The 19,498-nt window shown below is 37.0% G+C and overlaps 1 protein-coding gene and 1 pseudogene across 2 annotated transcripts in view; one reads left to right on the top strand and one right to left on the bottom strand.

The window, feature by feature from the left end:
- The window catches only part of CCSER1 (coiled-coil serine rich protein 1), a 615,589-nt gene that overhangs the window by 254,839 nt on the left and 341,252 nt on the right, over positions 1-19,498 (top strand). The window lies entirely within an intron of this gene.
- LOC132537506 (protein NPAT-like) overlaps positions 1-19,498 on the bottom strand; it is a 33,023-nt pseudogene that overhangs the window by 7,586 nt on the left and 5,939 nt on the right.

Below are 19,498 nucleotides of genomic sequence, written 5' to 3'. Positions count from 1 at the left end.
TCTCACGTAATCCCCCAACACTACTCACTGGTAGCTATTATTATCCTCAGGGTACACCTGAAATAACCAAGGCACTGAGACCAGGAGGAAGCCACTCAGAATGCTTATTTAAAGGAAGAAATCATCATACTTTCATATTTTTAAATATTTTATTTAGTATTAGATAGAGACAGAGAGAAATTCCGAGAGAAGGAAGAGATAAAGAGAGCAGAGAGAGACAGAGAGACACCTGCAGCCCTTTTTCACAACTCCTAAAGTTTTCCCCCTGATGGTGGGGACCAGGGGTTTGAACCTGGGACCCTTGTACATTGTAATGAGTGTACTTAACCATGCCTGGTCCCCCATCACATTTTCTCTTCAGTTAACTATTAAGTGTTGAACCTGTCAAACTAGGAAATCATTCTTTTTAATATTCAGTTCTTTTTATAGATTTTTTTTATAACTTAAGAAATATGGATGTCATTATGAACCAATAATGCAAAGGATGATTAGCATTTGCAAATCAAGGGAATAAACAGAAGAACTTAAGTAACAAGATTCTTAACCGTTGATGATCACAATCAATCAGTGGCTCTTCATTTGTGCATCCATTTTGCCTCAAATGAGCCAGGAAGAAAGACAAATTCTTTTTCCTTTAATGTTTCTGTCCTACTTTGTGTCTGTCATTTATATTGCATGCAATTGTTTCACTTATGTGATCTCTTTATTTTTCTCTTTGAAAATGAAATTTACATTTATACCAGTAATATTAAGATAACATATTTTTTAAAAGAACAGTGGTATTTATATGAACTTAGAGGAGTAGTACAAGAAGCTAAAAAAGACAAAGCTTAGTTATATACAATCAATGTGTCTATTACAAGGGGGTATAGGACACAATGATAGGACACAGTGTCTTGCATCAAAATAAAGCAATGTTCAAGTAGTTTTGGTAAGTAACACCCTTTGCGAATTTCGTCAGTGAATGACATTCTTCTTTTCATAAAATTCAACTTAGTATGTTTTTCTCTAATGTGGGGCCAGTAATAATACTATGTTCATGGTGATAAGACTATAATGAAGAAATAAGAGAAAGAGACATATAGAAATAGACTAGGATGTGAGCATGGTTATAGAACAGTCAGTAAACTGGCTGATGGTGGTGCTAGGGAGTGAAATTGGAGCAGTCAGTGAATATAGTGGGCTTGTTTACACTCAGGTTTATATTATCATCTTATATACATGCTGCAGGTGGATGTGGGAAATGGAGCCCTGTGGTTTCTAAGACCCTCCCCAAACTAGATAACCAAGGAAGATCAAATGCATTGTCATCACCGTGATTATTATTATAAAATTTAAATTGTCTTTATTTTTTAATTATTTATTTTCCCTTTTGTTGTGTTGTTTTTATTGTTGTAGTTACTATTGTTGTTGTAATTGATGTCATTGTTGTTAGATAGGACAGAGAAAAATGTAGAGAGGAGGGGAAGACAGAAAGGGAGAGAGAAAGATAGACACCTGCAGACCTGCTTCACCGCCTGTGACGTGACTCCCTTGCAGGTGGGGAGCCAGGGGCTCGAACCGGGATCCTTATGCCAGTCCCTGTGCTTTGCACCACTTGCACTTAACCTGCTGTGCTACCACCTGACCACCTGTCTTTAATTTTTATAGCTTTAACAGAGAGAGAAAGAGAGACAGAGACAGAGACCCTAAGCAACATTATGACACCCACTATGCCAGGAAATCAAACTCAGGACCTCATGCTTGCATGTCTAGTGCTTTATCCACAGCACTGCCCCCTGGACCATTGGCTTTTAAAATTAATTTTGTAGAGGCAGAGAGACAAAGTGAAAGATGACAGCCTTTACACTTCCTCCGGTGAGGTGGGGTCAGGCCCAAAACTGAGTTGCACACATGGCAAAGCAGCACAGTATCCAAGTGAGCTATTTCACCAGTCCTTAATTATTTTTTAATAGAGCAAAAACAATCTAGACATAAATGAAAGCCCTAGCAATAACCCCAGTGGCAAAGAAAAAATAGAAAATGAGATTGAGGGGGCTGGGTGGTAGTGCAGTGGGTTAAGCACACATTGCGCAAAGCGCAAGGGCCAGTGTAAGGATCCTGTTTCGAGCCCTGGCTCCCCACCTGCAGGGGGTCACTTCACAAGCAGTGAAGCAGGTATGCAGGTGTCTTTCTTTCTCTCCTTCTCTCTCTCTCCCCCCTCTCGATTTCTCTCCATTCTATCCAACAACAACGGTAGCTATGACAGTAATAACAATAACAACTACAACAAGTGTAACAAGGGCAACAAAATGGGAAAAATGGCCTCCAGGAGCAGTGGATTCATAGTGCAGACAGCAAGCCCCAGTGATAGCCCTGAAGACAAAAAAAAAAAAAAAGAAAGAAAGAAAAAGAGATTGATTCACAGCAAGAAAAAATGAGGTACAGGACAGATCCCTGCTTTTGGCTGTGCTAGATGTTGAGCCCATAGTCTCATACTTGCAAAACTTATGCTCTAACTTAAAGTCATCTCTCAGGTCCCTGTTGTCACATTTAAGTCAATACATTCTATTTTCTTGATTGAAATAGATTTTGTTAGTTTACTTCTTTAAAATTATCAGTTATCTTGATTACTTACAGTTTTGTTAGTTCTTTATTTTAACACAATCACTTAGGTATACTCCAGTATTTTTAAAGGATGCTTTGTAAAGGCAGTGTAATATATTAATATTAAAAACCTGATCTATCAGAAAAATTATGATATATTTCAAAAGATAGAAGGACACTAAAGGGGGGTAGTGGAGAGGAACTATAGGGGGCTGAGGGCCTAGTCCATGAGGAGAGGAGGAAGTCAGTGGTTACAGGGACTCAGACACAAAGGAGATAAGGCACTGTACATAGGTGATAGCCTCTGTCTTAGAAATCCTATTTTCCCAATGTGATTGTAAAAAGACTAAAGGAATAAACAACTTCCAGATGCAATCCTACCTCCCAAAGCCAATTCTAGAACAGTGTATAGTAATTTCAATTTAAACAGAGTGAAACACAATAAAACATGTATTTTAAATACTTATTTATTTTAATAAAGAGAGACACCAGAAAAACTGGTCATCTCTGGCACATGCAGTGAAGGGCATCAAGTCTGAATGTTAATCATACACATTCTTCGTTTTATAAGTGAACCATCTCCCTGACCACAAGGCTTTTGGATGCTATTTGTTTCTTTTCTTTCTTTTTTTTTTTTTTTTTTTAATTTTTATTGCCACCAGGGTTATATCTGGGACTAGGTGCTACCACTACAAATCTACTACTCCTGGTGACCATTTTGTACTTTATTAATTAATTTTATTTTATAGGACAGAAATTGAGAGGGAGTGGGGAGAGAAAGAGGAAGAAAAACCTGCAGACCCAAAGAATCCATCTGACTTTGATTCATAAGTTGCTAGTTTAACCCATCTTTGCAGTAAACACTTTCAGAAACATGATAAAATAATGACAGTGAAATGTTGGTGACTTTAATTATTGTTTTCTGTTTTAAGATATTTGTTTTTTTAAATCTTTATTTATTAGAGACAACCAGAAATTGAGAAAGAATGGAGGGATAGGGAAAGAGAAAGACAGACACCTGCAGCACTGCTTCACCACTCACAAAACTTTCACCCTGCTGGTGGGGACCAGGAGCTTGAACTTGGGTCCCTGTGCACTGTAACATATGTGCTCAACCAGATGTGTCACTATTTTAAAATATTTGCATAAAGGTATGATTGTTGTGTTTCTGACCAAAACCCTGCTACAATGCTGGTGGCAATTTCAGCATTTTGTTGTCTATTAGTAGCACAGCAGGTTACAGTATGCTCTTATTTTTTTATGTATTTACTTTTGGTTTGCCTCATTTTAAACTAATCAACAAAATAAATATGAAGGACTGTTTAGTATATAAATGACAAAAGTCAGTAGTATAGTAAAGATCTTCGCATAATTAAAGATTCACATTCATCCTCTAATATTATATACTGTAATGTGTGTACTACTTACCTCCATTCTAAGTAGCTATAAAGAGTATTCCATGCTTGATTGTTCACTTTTACTGTGATAGTACAGTAAAGCAGATGGAGTAATGTCCCAATTTTTCCATTTGAAATTCTCACGTGTAAAAACCGAGAATTGCTGCATTATATTGAAATGTGCACACACCTTTTATCATTTAATTGGAATAAGAAATAAATTAGAAAGCACATGTAAACTGAATGAAAGTTCACTTTAAGAAAATTGAAAATGTCAAAAATATGTAATAGGTTTACTAATATTAAAAGACAGCATTTTTATGATTTAAGTTTAATGTAGTTTCCATATATTTCACATCATTAATTACCTGGCAGTTAGATTTTTTTTGCATGTTAAATGACTACCATTTAAATTTAAAACTGAATACTTGATTAAATTTCCTGTTCATAAGATTAATGTTCCATGCAGAAGTATTTGTCTTCTTATCTTAGAATGAAAAATAAAAGCAGGAAATGACTGTTGTACTATTACTGTTGGCCCAGTTACTGCTATGCTTTTTTGTGATGTCTGTAGTTGACCTGAAGGCGGGAAAGCATGACTAAGAAGGTCAGGGAAGTGGCACCTTTCAGGGCACAAGGTCCTGAGTTCAGTCCTTAGCATTCACGTATGCCAGAGCAAGTCTCTGTCAAAATAGACAAGCTTTTAAAAGCATTATACAGTAATTAAAACTCACTGAAATACGATAGATTTCATGCATTACCCTAATGGGCTTATAAATATTAAAACAATATTGCAACATCTTCTATCATATCTTTTTAACAAGACTGGCTAAGTTGAGATATCCTTCAGATCTTTAACGCTATCTTGTGCAACCTGTGGAGTGAAGTGAGAACTTAAGGATTGAGGGCACAAAACAGAGTGTGTCCTCTTGACATACTTGGGTGAGCTGAAAGTCTAATTCCTGAATGCTGGTCTCCATTCCACCAAGAAAGACAAAATGTCCTTCTAGTTCTACTGACCCTTCATTCCACTCTAACACAATGAAGGTGTCTAATGCCAAGAAACAAAATTCAGGTTTCTGGAGAGCAGAGAGGCTTGTGCTTATTTCCTACAAATCAGCAATATTTTAGATAAAAAAGGCAGGTCATCAGCTCATAAAGATCTTAGAGACAAGGATGAAATGCTATAGATGCACAGAAATTTGAAATACAACTTTCTTGGGGGGGGGCTTAATTCATATTTTTCTGCTATCCATATTTTACATCGTTTTGTGTTAGTAACGAGAATACTGTTGTCAAAGGGCTCTTTGGTTTTGTTTTGAAATTTGCTGATTAGTAAGTAGGAAGGAAAGGAATTTGTTTCATTTCCAACTTCAAAGCATTTGTTGAATTCTTATACATTAATCATTGACTGGCCCCCAATAAAAATATCACTAAAAATATTCCTAGGTGCTTTATAGTATAGTGCCAGCATATTTATTTTACAGTAATGATGGCATTTAAAATCTGTAAGTGCTTGTGTGATAGCACTTTGTTACAGGTTAATGTTTCTACTTGTGTGCTGCACTCTTCCCTCATGATAACTGCAAAAGCCTTGAAAGAAAGAAGAAAAACCAACCTAAAAGATATGTTAATTAATTTGAGAGAGGAACTTATCAAGTTCCATTTAAATTGACAGAATGATAGAAATATAAGCTAATAATCCACATGCAGCTAAAAGGAGATCCATATACACAATCTATGTTTATAATCTACCTAAATATGTGGAATTAAGTTATAGTATTGCCGTCCTTACAGTAAGGTTACTTGGTATCCTGAGTGGAAGTGTTTCCTTCCCTGCTCACATCCTGCCTCTCAAGGGAGGTTTATTGTTAAACTGTATAAGTTCAACCTCAGGCCAGAATCAGTCAGTGTTTTCATGATGTGTTCAGTGATACATGAAACTCCCTTTATAAAATCGTTTGGGGGAAATGATGCAGCTCCTGTGCAAGATCATTTTATGGCACCTTAAAAATGAAACATAGAATAACCGTGTGGTTTGGCTGTCCCAGCTTTATGGACACATTGAAAGGAATTGGGGACAGGAACTCCCAGTGGATATTTGTACAACCCTGTGATATTTGTACAACCCTGTGCACAGCATACCTATACTAGCTAGTCAATAGAGGCTATCCCAGGGGCTATGAACACATGAATGAAATGCATTCAAAAGAATATTGCTAAGTCTTAAGTTAGAAAATCCCAACAGGGGCCAGGTGGTCACGCACCTGGATGAGCATACACCGTACAGTGCTCAAGGACCCAGGTTCAAGCCCCTGGTCTCCACCTGTAGGGGAAAAGCTTCATGAGTCGTAAAGCAGGGTTGTAGGTGTCTCTCTGTCTCTCTCCCTTTCTATCTTCCCCTGCCCTCTAAATTTCTGTCTCAAATAAGTAAATAAATGACATGTTTAAAAAATTCCAATGCATGAGCACACTTCTATTAAAGTTTTTGAAAACATGTTATTGACAGAGGCAGAAATTAAGGAGGGAGAGGTTGATAAAGAGGGGAAGAGAGGAACACGTGCAGCACTGCATCTGCATCACTACTCTGAAAGCTTCTCCCCTGTAAATGAGGAACAGGGGCTTGAACCCATGTAGATGTACATTGAATATATTATGGTAAATGGAAAAAGACTGTCACCAGAGTAATTACTGTGTTTCCTCTAACATGAAGTACTTATAAGAGTTAGACTTACAGAGATGAGAGTGCAAAATGATGGTTTCTTGGGGAGGCGTGGGGGCAGGAAGTGACATGGGAAATTATTACTCCATTGGTCTGAAATTTCAGTTTTTGAACATTAAAAATTCCCCAGGTGGCTTGTGTAGTTGCAATTGAAGGCCAAGATGATGGTTTTAATGTCACAGAACTGCTTTTAAAATGTTTTCAATTCTGGGGATAGGACCCCTTCTTCTCATATAGGAAGCATGGACTCTATCATTAAGCATAGTTTTAAATTATTAAAGTTGGGATTTATATATTATGTATTTTACATATATGTATTTATTTGTGTGGTGGGTGTTTACAAGATTACACTTTCAGACCACACCCACCACTAGGGTTCTGTTTCCTTACTCTCCCACCTCACAGCTATAACGACCACAGTTCTTACAAGTCTTAGCAACTGTTTGATTGGTTCTGTTTTTTTGTTTTGCCTTTTTTTTTTTTTTTGCAAGTTCATGTGTATCATTTCTATAGATTCCACATATGAGTGAAACTATCTGGTAGTTTTCTTTCATCTCTTTACTTATATAACTAATCACAATCACCTCCAGTTCCATCCATTTTGTCCCAGAGGACACAATAGCATATATTTGAGTGTAGAATAGTATTCCATGGAGTGTATAGCCCATACCTTATTATTTTTTATTGGATAGAACAGAGAGAAAATGAGAGGGGTGGGGGAGATAGAGAAGAGGAAAGATAGACACCTGCTTTAAATATGGAGATATGTGTTATACTTAATATCTTTTATTGCACACACACAATCTGGTGTCAAGAGCTCTTGAGGAGGATAGATGGTGAGTCTATTGGATCTTGGGTCTTGTCTACCAAAGACTAGTTCAAGCTGAGCTGCTTGTAATCCCTGAGGTTGTAGTTGAACCTATGAATTCCAAGAGCCTATCCTATGCCACTGGTATTTCCACACCAGCCTGTCTGGTCCTATTGGTCCACATTCCACTCATCTTCTCTCTTGCTGCGCCTTATGAACCTCATAAATCTGCAAGACTCACTATGAAGGTCTTGCCCACCATCCATTCCCCCCAGCCTCAATGAAGAGTCAGATATACTTCCCTAAGTCCTGACTCTTCTCCAGTAAGAATTATAGCTCAGGAATTTGTTCCTGAAATCAAGGACAGTTCTTCATACCAAGTCTCTTCATCAGATTCTCTCTAGAAACACTGCTGCCAGTGATCTGTTAATTTCTCTATATGCATGATTTATGAATAAAGAAAAACATATATGTGAAGGTAACATATACATGAAAAAATACCTTCAAGGACTGTGGAAACAACATAATGGTTATGCAAAAGACTCCCCTGCCTGAGGGTGTGAAATCTCAGATTTAGTCCCTAGCACCACCATCAGCCAAAGCTGAATAATGCCCTGATCCTTCTATTTCTGTATCTTCCACTCTGTTTATCTCTTTCATTAAAATAAAACAAATAGAATATAAAGACAAAAAAAGGAAAAAAAAACTTCAAAGGTGAATCCAATAAATATGGAAGCCAAACTTATGTAAGAAATAGTGAGAACAAATTTAAATAACTCAAATCTGAGATGATAAGAAAATCATTAATGTATTTCAAAATACTTGGGTTGTAATTACCAGCTCTGTAAAGATAGGTCACTTTTTACTTCTATTGTAAACATGTTATGAGAATTCATTTGAGATAATATACCACAATTTTATTGACTTCCCCCAGATCCTTTAAAACCATCAATTCATGTAAGACTAGTCTTTTCGGGACTTTATATTGAGAATGGGAACAGGGATGAGGAGGGAAAGGATTAATCTTATAAGTAGTCAGTTTTCTTCTGAATATTTTATTGTATGGAAAATTTTGCTTCTCTATATAGAATCATAAATATATGGACTTGAATAATAAATACTAGGATAATGAGCATGCCCTGTACTTTATTGGGCCTGGGATTAATAATTAATATAGTGGGTAGATAATTTTCCAAATCCATGATTAAATGGTCTCTGATAACTCAAGCCATTCTTCATCTTTTATTCCTTCCAAGAAGCATACCCTCTTGATTCATGTTGCCATATATTATGTAGGGTCATTAACACCAGTGTACCAGGGGAAGATAAAGAGTAACTATTTCCACGGCAAGATTAAATATAATCTCAGGTATTGATGGTGAACCTTCCTTAGGTCTCAGCCTGTATATGAAATTCTTGTCTTTGTGTGCTGCAAGTGAGAACTAGCAGGCTATGATAAGGTCTGTTCAGGGCAGATTTGGGTAGTGCTACCTGCTCAGTCTAGGAGTCAGAATTCTTGTAATCTCCACTGAGATGTCACTCATCTCCTGAAAATGTCCGAATTTAGACTTCTCAACTTGTGTTCAGTGTCTTGGAAGTTTGGTGACTTGGAGCAATCTATACAGTATTCCTAAATCTTAGGGATTTACAGATGTGGGCATGTGAATCTGATTGTTAGGTTCTCTTGGGGGACTTAAAAAGTACAGTTATCACATCTGTGTCTGGTCCCTGTGAAAATGTATTGAAATATAGAAAATAAGAAAAAATACTATAAAGTATTCCACACAAAATATTTGTGTTGAGAAATTGAATTTAAGCAAACCACTCAATACAAAGCCTTACTGATTCAAATGACACTGAAAGCTGCACTTTTGTCAATAGATGTTAGGTTAGTAGATTCTATTTCTTAAATTGATTTGTAATCATAAACTGAGGTCTTACAGACTTAGATATCTCTACACTTATCTGAGATTATTGTTGACCTTTACATTAATGGAATGGCCAACACTTAGACAACACTAAGTTTAATCAATTTATGATCAAGGGATATTACCTTTGAGCTAGTCTGAACTCTAGAGAGAAAGTAAAAGTTATCAGCACATGGAATGAAGAAAAGGTCAATGTCAATTTTCGTTTGTATATTGTGATTCAAAGGTGGAGCTGTTGAAATGCTATACAGAGCAGCAATGCAAAGTTATTTTTAATAATTGAACCATGTTCAACAGCAATACAACCAGTTCTTATTTTGCACATCCTTTCCCTGACCAAAGTTTAGGAACCACAGAATCATGCAAAAAAGTGATGCCATTGTTCTGATATGCATGAACTGCAGTTAGCATGAGACCATGCAAAGAAGACTGTGTTTAATCATTAGATCATTTCTATAACATGAAGAGCCATCAATAAACATTAATACAAAATGACCGTTAGAAGAATTGCTTTTCTTATATATCTTCCTCCTATATATGAATGAAATATGGCACCTGTGTACTATACCCAACATATTTTTTTTCAGATGTTATTTTAAATAATTTGTTTTCAGGGCCAGTTGATGGTGCACCTGGTAGAGTGCACATGTTACAATGCAGAAAGACCAAGGCTCAAGTCCCAGGTCTCTACATGCAGGGGGAATGGAAAGCTGTGCTGCAGGTGTCTATCTCCTTCTCTATCTTCCCCTTCTCCTCAAATTCTCACCATCTCTATCCAATAATAAGTAAAGATAAAAAAATTAAAAAATATTTAATAAACTTGCTTTCAGGAACAATTTGGGAAGACAGAATTTTGGTGGCATTTGATTGTTTTGTCATAATAATTAGTATCTATGTATCTATATTACAATGTAGGGTTTTAATTTTAAAATAATTTTTATTTATTTTGGATAGTGACAGAATTTGAGAGGATATGGGGCGAGGGGGGAGGAGGAGGGGGAGAGGATGAGAGAGAGAGAGACCTACAACACTGCTTAGCATCTAGGTGGGGACTTCCCTGTGCAGGGCTGGTAGACCAGGTGTGGTGCAGGGACTTGAACCCAAGTCCTTACACCCTGTAAAGTGTGCAGTCAACCAGGATTACCACCACTTGGCCCTGAGGTTTTTATTTTCACCTTGGCTGCAACCTACAATAGACTGGAAATAGTACATCACAAGCAGGTTGAATGTTATAGTAGGTCAGGAATTGAGTAGAAAAAAATACTTCTCTTGGGGGCGGGGTAGATAGCATAATGGTTATGTAAAAAGACTCTTATGCCTGAGGCTTCAAAGTCCTAGATTCAATCTCCCATACCACCATAAACCAGAGCTGAACAGTGCACTGGTAAAATAAATAAATAAATAAATGAATAAATAAATAATATCTCTCTTTTTTTTACTATATTAATACAAATCTCTGTATTAGTCAGGCGTTACTGCACTAATGTTGCTGAGTGGACAACTGCAGGAGTCAGAGCTCATTGGTCTTGGAACCAACTAGTTTCTAGTTTGCTTTAAAGAGGCTTAACTTGCCATTTGGGGAAGGCTGCATTCAGGTCTGTTAATTTTTTTTTATTTCAGTGCCCACATAGGGCACTCCATTTCCCTCAGTGCTGTGGTGCTTCATATGGTGGACCTGGAGATAGAGCCCAGTCACTTGTATGGCAAAACAGCTACCCTCCCAGGTGAACTATCTTCCCAGCTCCCAGTAATATGTTCTGTTCATAAAGCAAATACAAACAGAGATGCGAGGGAAGAGAGAGTGTTCTTTGTCACTATAGTGGCTGCCTGGTCACTCTAATACAAGAAGGTTACTCCTAAAGGAGTAGTATCAGTATAATACAAGCCAGTGACCTTTATAAAATCATTCACCTTCTTCCACTTATGTTTTTTTTTAATTGTCACCAAGGATATTGCTGGGTCTCGTTGCCTACACTTTGAATACACTCTTCCCAGTGGCCATTTTTTCCTTTTTTTTCCCTTTTTTCTATTAATATTCTTTTTTTATTATTGGCTAGGGCAGAGAGAAACTTAGAGAATGAGAGGGAGATAGAGAGAAAGAGAGAAAGATACCTGCAGACCTACTTCACCACTCTGAAGCGGACCGCCTGTCTGTGTGGAGTGGGGGCTCAAACCCAGCACTTGCGTTTGGTAATATGTGCGTTTAACTGAGCGTGCCCCTGCCACTTACGTTTTCTACAGTTTGAAGAAATAAAGGTTTAGATACATTTGTGTATTAATTAAAGAGAGAGGGGAATGTGAAGAACCAAAGCATCACTGGAACAAATTCTTCTAGCGTTTGCCACTGGAACAAATAATACCTGGGAACAAGCTCAGAACTTCATAATTGAGAATCCACTGCACCATCATCTCCCAGGCTGTATTCTTAACAGGAAGATGGATAATTCTGGTTAATACATTAACTATTACATTTAGTTCCTTTGGGTCTTAAATAAAATCTTTAAGTAGTTCATAATTTCACTGCTTATGCATAACTTTAATACTTTGCAAGAAAAATTGGAGAATTAAATGAAACATAAAGGAAAATGAATTTGTACATAGAAATAAAATCCTAGGCAGTCGGGCTGTAGCGCAGCGGGTTAAGCGCAGGTGGCACAAAGCACAAGGACCGGCAGAAGGATCCCGGTTCGAACCCCGGCTCCCCACCTGCGGGGGAGTCGCTTCACAGGCGGTGAAGCAGGTCTGCAGGTGTCTATCTTTCTCTCCTCCTCTCTGTCTTCCCCTCCTCTCTCCGTTTCTCTCTGTCCTATCCAACAATGACAACAACAATAATAATAACTACAACAATAAAACAAGGGCAACAAAAGGGAATAAATAAAATTTAAAAAAAAGAAACTAAAAAAATTTAGAATTAAAAAAAAAAGAAATAAAATCCTAGTGTGAAAGAACACACTAGTTGGTTGTTTACATTGATAGGTGTTTGCTAACACAGTAGCAACTATCTCCTCCCTATATCCCAGAGCAATAATAGCATAATGGCACAAACCTGGAATAGACATGCTCTAAGTAGCTTTCCTCCTTGCTTCACCCCTTAAGGGTGGGATTTTAACATATATTTGAAAGGAACACAAAGCCAAATTGAAGAAAGTGTTTAACTGTGTAAACATTAATTTGAGGACAGTGTTCATTGACCTAATTTCAAATTACACTTGCTAACCTCTGGGATTTTTAGTTTCCTTTCTTCTTCATAGAAGGTTGCTATATACTTATCTTTCTCAAATGCAGAAAAAAAAAAAAAACAGAGGACATATCTTTATGAATGTCCGCTCTCATTTCCTCATAATTAGCATATAGCTGTTTCCCCATCTGGGCCCTTCTAACTATGAAAAAATAGGGGCTAATGTATAAATGAGTTTTCAGTGATTAGTCAGGGTTATCTTTAGAAGAGCAAACTTTACTTCCACAGAAAATCTGCTTTTAAAATATTGAATTGTTGGAAAACTTCTGACACATTCTTGCAACAGACACCACTAGTTCCTTTTTGTAAATACTACAGTCAGCTTGTCAGGAGACAGTTCTGCTTCATTCTACAAAACAACAATTTGGCTTGGTTGAGTTTGGAGAATTTACAAGTAGATGATGGAAGGCCAAACTGTGTGTTTTTGCCATGCTTTCCAGTTTTACTTCTGAAAGGGGAAGAACACACCTGAAACTTGCAAGAAGTTTTGCTAAGATTATAGTGATGATGCTCTACAGTAGTGTCAGTCTACAGGATTGCCCATGGTGGTTCACAAGTAGTGCTGGTGATTTTGATCTCAGTGATACTCCTGTGTCAGGGACACCCACCAAAGTTGATGACAACAAAACAAAGGTGTTTATAGAGTCAAACCCACATTAACACGACATGAGAGACTATAGAAACAATGAATACCCATCATTCAAGTCTTTATGAGCACCAAAAGAAACTGGGGTCCATAAGCAAGCTCCATGTCTGGGTTCCTCAGGAACCTAAAGTAGTTCATCAGACAGTGTACATCAACATTTGCGACATGCTCATTAAACAAGAGGACAGGGGCTCTTTTTAGAAGTGACTAATGACAGGGGATGAGAAGTGGAGTGTTTACAACATTGTAGTGCATCAGTGGCCTTGATCTCAACATGAAGATTCGTCCCAGATGACATTAAAAGCAGACATTCATCAGACAATGGTTATACTCCCGGTGTGGTGGGATTTAAAAGGTGTTGTGTTTTTGGAGCTCCTGACAAGGAACTAAACAAGCTGTTCAATGTGTATTGTAGGTAATTGGATAGTTTAAACAAATCCATCATCCAGAGACATCCAGAGATCCTTAATAGTACAGAGGTTGTGTTGTATCACCACAACTGGAGACCACACACATCTGATTACTGTCAAAAGTAATTAGGGGTTGGATGAGATAGGCTGCCACACCCACCATACTCACCTGGCCTTGTGCCTTCAAACTTCTACTTCTTTTGTTCTCTTCTATGCTTTGCATAGAATAACATTCAATTCAGATGAGACTGTAAATCAGCACCTTGCTCAGTTTGTCTCCCATAAAGACAGTTTCTTCTAAGAATGAGGAAATTCAGCTCACTGAAAGATGGCAAAAATTTCTTGAACAAAATGAGTAGTATACCATTAACTGATTATATATATATATATATATATACACATATATATATATATCCTTTGAAAAACATAGAAAAATGGGTTATGACTTTTCTGACAACCCAATACTTCCCTTTCCTAAAGCAAACTTTTGATGACTCACTGTAAAAAAAGATAGTCTTATTTTACATAGCTATAAGATTTCTAAATACAAACATGATTGGTATCCTATCTATAAAGAATATAATATATGCAATTAACAGTACAGTGCCTATAAGTAGAAATGAATGTGGAATAAAATGATTTTTTAAAAATATTTTTAAAATTTATTATTGGATAGAGACAGAGAAAAATTGAGAGGGGAATGGAGGATAGAGAGGGAAAGAGATAGATATATACCTCAAGTCCGGCGGTCACCACTCATGAGGCTTTCCTCCTGCAGGTGCAGACCAAAGGTTTGAACCTGGGTTCTTATTCACTGTAACATGTGTACTTAACCAGATGCAACACCACTTGACCCCATAACCTTTAAGACTTAAGGATAATTCTTTATACTGGATGTACTGAAAAAGTCTTTCACAAAATGGAAGAAACAAGACATGAATAGAATTAAGTTCTCCAGAAGATAACTGATCATATCTAATAGAGGATGAGAGCAGACGTTCTGTCTCTGTTGTCTTATTTGTGCTTTGTTGATATAGACCTCACAAGTGTTATTTAGCAGCCTTCTTTATTAAAATTGAGGTTTTTCTGTTCTTTTTCTTTAGCTACACATTATACACTTAATTTTTGATCTAGCTATCAATAAGTTTAGCTCTGTTCTTTTACATTTGGAAATTTTCAGGCCTTTTCTCTGTGTAGGAAGTCTCTAACCTTTATGTTCCATGTAGCCTTTGGAAGCCTTTGTATATTACCAAAGAAGGAGAAAGTGCTGAATTTTTCTTTTGGAGGCCTGTTGAAAATTATATGCATTAAGCTTTAGCATATTGGTGAACTGTCTAAGCTAGGGGATGGTGATTAGATATCATCAATTATTTCTTGATTGTTTTCCCTGTGCATTAGCTAAGCTACAGTATCAAATGCAATGGAAACTATTTTTACTGTCATTACTGATAGCTGAGTAATGCAGGTAAATTATAATATTCTCATATTTTTAAAACATAGATCTGACTGTAACATAATTAAGCACTTATGCTCATTGACTGATGAGATAACTTTATGGAAGCAATAGATTGTCTTCTATCAAATACCATCACTTATTATTCTTTGATGCTTGCTAACAATCTTATTAAGATAATATTAGCATATGTTGATTTGATAAAATCTTTTTAGGAGTGTTTGAATCTTACATATTTTGTTATGTGCATGTGTGTACACATGTAGTTATTGAAGTATTTATATGTGTGAGTTTGTACAGGTGCACACCTAATATGTACAAAAATCAAACTTCTGGTAGGAATTCCAGTTAAAGATGGGTTTGGAATTCACCCATTTTAAATTACATGCTTATTATATGTGTGAGTGGGTGTATATGTATGTGTAAAGAGATTTACTGGTGATATACTTTTGTCACAGCACAAAGAAATGGCTTCCTCTAACATCTAAGCAAAAGACCAACCTTTAATTAATTAAAGGGAAAAAATTCTTCTGTTAAAGTTAATAGTAACATTAGAGGATAATTTAAGTCTTTATAATGTCTGCAAGGAGGAACTAACATCATAGAGTATCATGAATAATATACTATTGATATTATATATCCTTCAGAAAGGACTATCTGAAATTCACCAAGTTATTCACCAATTATAAGGCATCAGAGAGCCCTAGTGAGTAAAAGGAGGAATTAAACTAACTTTTCCTCCAAGTAGGACTGCAAGCTTTGCTTTTTGTTGTCATAACTGTGTGGATATCGTTTGCCTCAAGCTGACCACCATCATTAAAAAAAATATTAGTGATATAATATTGATTATCAAGACTGTAAGAAAACAGGTGTATTTCCACATATTTCCCACCACCAGAGTTTCATGTACCATTCCCTCCATTGCAAGTTTCCCTATTCTTTATCCCTCTGGGAGTACGGGGGTACTGAAGGTGGAAGATCTGTCTTCTGTAATTCCTTCTCTGCTGGACATAGGTGTTGACAGGTCAATCTATACCCCCCACCCTATTTCTATCTTTCCCTAGTGTGGTAGGGCTGTGGGGAGATGAGGTTCTGGGACACATTGGTGAGGTCGACTGCCCAGAGAAGTCAGGATGGCATCATCTGCAACTTGGTGGTTGAAAGGTGGAAGATATTAAAGCAAATCAAAATGTCTAAGAAACAGGAACTTGAAATATTAGCCCTTTGATGGAGAGTGATGTTAGTGTCTGGCCTCTTCACTCTGCTTCTGCTTTGGTGCTGACTTTTTGAACACCATTGTCATGGTTATTCCCTCATTGCTTTCCTTATGTATTATTTCCATTGTTATCCTTTGTGACAACATGATGTTGACCAGAGACTTAATGGGGGCCATTATGGAATCTTCATTCCTGGCATCTGAGTGAGTTAACTTCTCATAACCATCATATCTGAATACTTAGAATATGTACCTTGTAGAAGTAAGTATTCCTGTTGTCATCACAATGTGTGCACTGATAAGAGAAACTTTTTTTCTTAGTATTTGCCTTGCTATCTTAAAAAATCATCGCTAAAGTTTTAGAGAATGGAGAGAATCAGTCTTTATCCAGAGGCAATTAAAGCTTTGCATCTGTGGCAAGGCCAGATTTTCATGGTTTATTAACCTCACAGTATGCTAGAATTCAAACATCCCTCCTTTGGATGTACTCATTCACATTGAAACATAATATGTGATATTGAAAGGGTTTTCAAAGAACAAACATAGGCAGAGTAAATGAAATGGGATAAGTCTATCCCAGGATTTGTAGCAAAATATCCCATTGCCAATAATGTCACCCCCTTTACAATTGTATGCTTATTGCTATTCTTTTAGGTGGTTAGCCTTCCCTGAAATTGAGTTTGAGATCAATAAAAGTATTGAATGGCAACATAGATGAAGGTCATTTAATATTCTGGATTGAAATGGGTTTCCTAATTAACTTTTTGGATATCTAGTAATTTACATTATGCTCTCCTAAGTTACCCTCATGTAAACCTGTTAGTGGATAACTTAGTAATTCTTATTTATCTTGGCTTTTCTTAACCTTTAAATGTACATTTCAGTTGGTATAATTACACATGTGACAGAATAATCAAAGCTTGTGTAAGGACTAAGGCAGGTCCTTATCTTCAATCATTCCTTTTGTTTTTTTCCCCCCAGTGTTTTTATTGGAGGGGTAATGGCTTACAGGAAACAGAAAATGCAGTTGTTTGTATATGTATAAAATTTCAGTTTCCTGCAAAACACACTCTTGCCCCTAGCCTAGGTCCTCCTCTACCATCATGTACTAGGACCTCAGAGCCCCCACTCCACACTACTCCAGAGTGCTTTACTTTGGTACAATACACCAAGCCCAGTCCAAGTTCTGCTTTATGGCCTCCATTCTGATAAGTTTCAACTTCTGTCCATGAATGAGATCGTCGTATTCATCCTTCACTATCTGCCTGATGTCACTTAACATTATTCCTTCAATATCATCTTTTCAAACTTTGCTGGCACACTCTTCCTGGGGCCATGGTGTGTTTTGTTGGCTCTTCCATGATGCTGATCCAATTGGGAAGCAACCATGATAAAGAATGAGTTCTGTCTACCCCTGACGTGACCAGAGAGGTCTTGGAAGTGGTTGCAGGATGAGGAGGTAGGCAACCAACCACTTAGGTCCCAAAGCAGCTCTGTATGAACAGGTCACAGAGATGAGGATAAACCAACAGGGAGCCAAGGAAATGGTAATCCGTGAGGTAGGAAAAAAAAAAATCTGGTGAATGAATTCCAGGAAAAAAGGTGTTTCTGTCATGAGGGAGGGGAAATCACCCATGTCAGGTGTTGCTGAATAAGATAAAGGTGGAAGTCATCAGCAAGTGTGGTAAAGATGCCCTATGATTAGAATGAGTTCAGGGTGGGGGTTGTATTATTATGTGGAAAACTGAGAAATGTTATGCATATACAAACTATTGTATTTACTGTCGACTGTAAAACATTAATTCCCCAATAGAGAAACAAAAATATAAAAATAAATAAAAGTCATTTGTAGTCTAAAAAAAAGAAATTAAGACTTTCAAGCTTGCCTTAATTTTATTTTATTTTTCCCCCCACTGGTATTGATGAATTTGCATTATTTTTACTTGGAGTACCAGAGTTTTGTTCACCTTCATCTAATTCCTCAATTTTCTGCTTTTTTGTGGTGTTCCTGGACGATGCTCTAAACTATTGTGTGTTGTCTTTGAGAGGAGTTGTTGTAGTAGTTCTAGAGATGGGGGCTCTAGAGAGAATCATTACTGTATGGGCAACTATGTTCAAACTGTTTTCCCTCCCTATTTCACTAGCAGGGCTGTAGGCAGGCAAGTCTGGAGTGACAGGAGGGGTCATTACTTTGGGTATGCTACTGTCTTCAACAAAACGTCTACAAGGAATCTTGATACCTTCTGTGGGTTCTTCTATATGTTTCTCCCCTGCCCCTGAGCCAGGTGTCCGGGAATCAGGTAAATCAGTACTGTCAGTGAGTCTATTTACTGGACTATGCCGCTGAACATCTTGTAACATCTCTGTGTTATGTTTAGTTAGTGGGTTACTCAAAGAAGTGGCAGATTTGTTTTGTTCTTTTTTAGGTCCTTCACAGATGCACCTACTGAAATGACATTTTTACTGTCTGTTTTTTAGTTAGTACTTGCAGTGAAGCTATAGTTTTCTCATTCCATAAATTACCATTTTGCTGCCCATTAGACATTTTTGAGGTTTCTGGATTTTTCTGCTTTTCCACATTACAACATAATTCATTCTCTTTATTAGTTGTAGCCTTATGAAAAGATTCGAGCACAGTTTCTGTTGGTGAAATTTTCTTTTCTGACTGAGTTTCTTTTGCAGTGGTATGTCGACTAATGGCAGTGTCTGATTTAGGTAAAGTCTTAGGCACAGTAAGTTTCTCTTTCTCTTTTTTTAGTTGCATTACTAGAAGGGAATTTTAAAGTGGAAGACAGAAGGGATGAGTCAGTGTTTGGTAATGAGGTATCATTCCTGTCTTTGTTTGGGGACACCATCTTATGGTTTGTCCCCTGTGAATTTGCCAGAGAAGCACTGCTATCAAAATAGAACACACGTCTGTAGCTTATAAATGGTTTGCTTGTTGTAACTATGTTCTCTACTGAAAAAGGAACTGTGACTTCTTCCATTTTGTTTCCATCATCTGTGGCCATATTTTTGTCAGAAACTTCAGTTCTATAAAAAAAATAAGTAAATCAAAGATTTACAAAGAAATCTTTGTATTTACTGTGACCAT

This window comes from Erinaceus europaeus, chromosome 3 (assembly GCF_950295315.1).
Source record: "Erinaceus europaeus chromosome 3, mEriEur2.1, whole genome shotgun sequence".
In the NCBI taxonomy this organism is placed as follows: domain Eukaryota; kingdom Metazoa; phylum Chordata; class Mammalia; order Eulipotyphla; family Erinaceidae; genus Erinaceus; species Erinaceus europaeus.
The sequence above is the reverse complement of the archived record's forward strand: the minus strand, read 5'-3'. Positions and strand labels throughout refer to the sequence as shown.